The 4,965-nt window shown below is 40.3% G+C and overlaps 1 pseudogene; it reads left to right on the top strand.

Moving 5' to 3' along the window:
• The first annotated feature begins 2,879 nt into the window (after positions 1-2,879).
• On the top strand, positions 2,880-3,185 carry LOC103739291 (annotated as a pseudogene).
• The last annotated feature ends 1,780 nt before the right edge of the window (positions 3,186-4,965 follow it).

Genomic DNA, 4,965 nt, shown 5'->3' on the forward strand with positions numbered 1-4,965 from the left:
TTATGTATATGAGTGTATTGTCTGCATGTATGTAAGTGCGCCCATGTCTTGCAATGCCCATGGAGGTCAGAAGAAGGCATTGGATTCCGTAGAACTGGAGTTAGGGAGAGTTATTAGCTGCCATGTGGGTGCTGGGCACTGAACCCAGGTCCTCTGCAAGAGCAGCCAATAGTCTTAACTGCTGAGCCATCTCGCCAGCCCTGCATTATAAATTTTATTTACTATCATTTGTAACATAAACAAACCTGCAAATGTATATGGTATTATTCAAAATAACAAAATTTTTACCTTGAAGGGATTAAACTCTGTGCTGGATATCTTTAGTGTCAACTTGACACACCTGGGTTGAGGGACCCTCAATTGGGGGAATTGCCTCCGTTGGACTGGCCTGTAGCCATGCCTGTGGAGTGTCTTCTTGACTGTTGAGTGATGTGGGAGGGCCCAGCTCACTGTAGGTGGTGCCAGCCCTGGGAAGGTGGGGGTGTGTTATATAAGAAAGCAGGCTAAGCAGGAGGCAGAGGAACAAGTCAGTAAACATAGATCCTCCATGGTCTGTGCTCCAGCTTCTGCCTCCAGGTTCTTGCCCTGAGTTCCTACCTTGGGCTGCCTGATGAACTGTGACCTGGGAGATTTAAGACAAAGAAACCCTTTCCTCCCAAGGTGGTAGTGGTCAGATTTTTTTTTCACAGCAATGGAGAAACAAGCTAGAACAAACTGTTAAGACATTTGTATGTTAAATGTATATATGTATAAGAAAACCATTAAAATTAGTAACAAAATGTAGTGGTTCACTGTATAATGCTAAAACACTAATGATGCTTGCACATAATAATCTGAACATAATGTGATACAGCCTCAAACTAGTAATATAAGCTAATAATATAAAAATTTTAAGAAGGATTCCTTATAATAGTTGGCAGTGTGTTCCTAGCACTGAAATCAACACTGAGATTAAAAAATTTTTTTAAAAATTTAATATATTATTTTTTATTTTATGTAAATGAATGTTTTGCCTGCAAGTGTGTAAGTTCTCTCGTGCTGTGCAAGCACATGGAGGTCAGAAGAGGCCATCAAATCCCCTGGAACTGGAGTTAGGAGGTTGTTAATCACCATGTAGTTGCTGGGAATTGAACTCAGGTCCTCTGCAAGGGCAGTCAGTGCTCTTAACCACTAAGCCATCTCTCTAGCCCAGAGATGTTTCTTACATGCAAAAGATACAATGTATTATAAAAATATTAAAGTTCTGTCGTATTTTATAATTTTCCTTGTTAAAAGCCTCAAACTGTCATGTCAAACACAAGCTTATTTGCACTAAAAACATGGCTAAAAATAAATTTAAAGATAGCACAAGAACTTGGAACACGTGGTCACCTGGTTCTTCCAGACATGTTGGTAATCCCAGTGTGTAATATTGGTATCCAATTCAAGTGATAATAATAAAACGACAATTGGGGTCAGAGCTGTAATGGCAGCTCTCAGGAGGGACAGGTAGGAGAATGGTAAGTCCAGGCCAGCTGGGGCTATAGGGAGACCCTGTCTCAAACAAAACAAAACAAAACAAAACAAAACAAAACAAAACCAACAAAAAATTGGTTCTAATAGAAAAATTCACATTTATATATTTAAAAGCTAAATGATAGACACCCACTGTGCCTTGACTACTCCCACAACCTCATTCACATTCCCAGCTCCCCTACCCCATCTCTCCTCCTAGTTTGGGCACTGGCCCATTTCTTCTCTTGGCACCCCAGACCTCTAGACTACCTTCTTGGCCCAAACTCCCCACGGTTTCCTGATCCTTTGCACCCAGATGAACCCAATTCCTCAGTCTAGTCCCCTGGAGCCTTCAAAGCCTGTTTCCTTCCCCACCTTGCCTTTGCATACCCCAGAACGGCCTTCATCCCTGGATGTCCCATCCCCGTCCTGGATTCCTGAGACCAGTCTCCTGCCCTGCTTGCTCTGAATTCCTGAGACTAGCCTCCTTCCCTGAGTGCCTGAGAGTCCTGAATCCTTGTTCTACCTAGCAATCCTCTCAATTTGTTCTGTGCCTGCTGACTAGAAGAATCCAGACCTTAGGAGAAAGCCCAAGAGCATCTGATCCTCATCCAACCTGGGCCTCTGTGGGAACTCCCAAGCATCATTATGAAAATGATCTGGCCCCTCCAATATAAAATCAAAAGAGAGAACCTGAAGCCTAGACCAACCAGCTTTTCATGTCCAACAAGTAAACCACAATGGCACATAAAATTTACAAACAGAAGCAGACCTAAACTCAACAAAAGAAGGCTTGAGTCTCACACAAGAATCAGAAACTACAGAAGAAATCCACATGTCAAAGTCACAGTGAAAAAATAATAACATGAACCCAAATAATACATCCCCACCTAGTATCAACAGTTTGTACAGGAGTACAATGAGAACCCCCAGAGATAACACAGGACATGGACTTTAAAAGAACAATTATAAACATGATAAAAGAATTTATTGAATTTAAAGAACACACAAACAAAGAAGTCAAAGAACTGAAGGAAGATAGGGATGAACTTCTGAATGAATTCAGAAGAGTTAGAAATATTGAAGAAGACTCAGGCTGAAATGAAGGAAGTGAAACACTCGGTAAGCCAATTAGAAACGACAGGAGTAAGGCTCACCAATAGGATGAATGAAATGGAAAACAGAATATCAAGACTTGAGGATAAAGTTGACAAATTGGACTTCTCAAGCAAAGATTATAAAAAAATTTAAGAAAACAAAGGGCCCCAGTCACTGAGCTGTCACTGAGGACTCAGCTGCCTCCCCCTCCCCTCACTTGCCTTCTCCTGCAGCAGCCTTCCGCAGGCTGTTTCCACCCAGGAAAAGGAATCACATCGTATGTCCGTATGTCCACTATCCAGAACCTCCACTCTTTTGACCTCTCTGCTGATGCAAGTAAGGGTGATGACCTGCTTCCTGATGGCACTGAGGATTATATCTATATAAGAATTCAACAAAGAAATGGCAGGAAGACCCTTACTATTGTCCAAGGGATTCCTGATGATTACAATAAAAAGAAACTAGTGAAGGCATTTAAGAAGAAATTTGCCTGCAAAGGTACTGTAATTGAGCATCCAGAATATGGAGAAGTCATTCAGAAACAGGGTGACCAGCACAAGAACATATGCCAGTTCCTGGATAGAGTCAGATAGAGACTAAGAATGATCAGGTGAAGTTTCATGGGTTTTAAGTGATTTATTTGCAATGAATAAAATTTTTCTTCTGTCCCTTGTCACAAGTTTAAAAACCTCAGAGCTTGTATAGTGTAACCATTTAGGGTCTGCTTTTAAATTGGACTAGTGTAACTCCTTCATGCAATAAACTGAAAAGAGCCATGCTGTCTAGCCTTGAAGTCCCTCATTTAAACAGAGGTGAAGCAGTAGGCACCTGGCAGTGTATTGCCTGAAACAAAGCAATAACGATGTTTCAGCCAAGCCCAGAGCCCCAAATCACAGAAAGCCATGTCTGACCAGAAGCTCCTTGGATCTCCCTCTGCAGAGTCCCCTGCCCTAGGAGGATGTCCTCACTTGAACAGCCCACATGAATCAGGAGAGGATGGGGTAATACGGCAACAACAGCAGATACGCCACTGGAGGGAGTCTCTGGCAGTAAAAAGAGCCCCTGGTGTCTAACCTGACAAGGCCAGCAGAATGCAGAAAGAGCCATTTCCCTCCAGTGAGGTGATAGGACACCTGGCTTGCCCCCAGGGCCATCTTTTTAACCAGATATTTCCTAGTTAAGGGACATCCAACTGAATGTAAGGGCATCCTAATATCAGTTAAACTTCTGACAAGGGGACAAATACTACACTGATGCCATTGGTCATCTAGCTAGCTGTAGAGCTTGCAACTCAGTAGCAGCAGCTACCAAATGCCATGTGAAAGAACAAACTGTTTTTTGGTTTCTTTTCCCTTCAAGTTTTAATGTTTTATAATATAGTTAAACCCTTATTTAAATAAAACTTGTTTTCAGAATTTTTTTAAGAAAACAAAGGAATGGAATATGCAGGAAATGTGTGACATGATGAAAAGACCAAATTTATGCATCATAGGCATAGAGGAAGGAGAAGAATCTCAGCATAATGGTATGTATCAGATCTTCAACAAGATTATAGAAGAAAATTTCCCAAAATTGAAGAAAGACATGCCCATACAAATACAAGAAGCACATAGAACACCAAATAGACACATGAGGCAATACACTCGTAAAATAGAAATAATAGATACAATAGTTAAAAAATCTGTAGGGTGATCTCATCTATACAAATACTTGTATCAAAACTATTTAGCAAATATTCACTAAATTAATGGCATAAGAAGTGTTTATATATAAAAATTAAAAAAATATGAATAACCTTATTTTTTTTTTTAATTAGAAGAAGCATTTCACTACAACAGCATTAACCTATTCAATAACATTTTTCTGAGCTAGGGTACATCTCTTTCAAAATTGGCTGTACATTTTTAGGTTTACAGAGGAATTATTACGCTTGTACAATCTTTTACTGATTATAAACTCTACAAGACATAAAATTAAATGAGGTTTTAATGTTTAGAAAAGATCTCCACTTCGTTGTTAAAATACAGTTTCATACAGAAAAATTCATTTTAAGGCAACTGACATTGAGACGTTTTCACATGCATTTCTAATCTCTATATATATGACTATTACTGGTCACAGTCACTTACTTTCTGAGTTCCGTGGCATCTGAGTATGAATATAAACTCGTCAGATAAACAGCCTTCTTCTCCCTCTAGAGCCTCCATACTCTGTCATCCCTGCCAATGTCCACTGTGTTGTCAGGACCCCCATCTATTGCCCCCATCTGTCCTTCTGATAAATCTAGTCAGCCAGAGGTCCCTGTTCCAGGAGGATCAGCTGTTCCTCATCTACAGCAATCCATTGTCAGTATTCCTTTGGATAGAATTGGGG

This window comes from Nannospalax galili, unplaced genomic scaffold (assembly GCF_000622305.1).
Source record: "Nannospalax galili isolate Female #2095 unplaced genomic scaffold, S.galili_v1.0 scaffold78, whole genome shotgun sequence".
NCBI lineage: Eukaryota > Metazoa > Chordata > Mammalia > Rodentia > Spalacidae > Nannospalax > Nannospalax galili.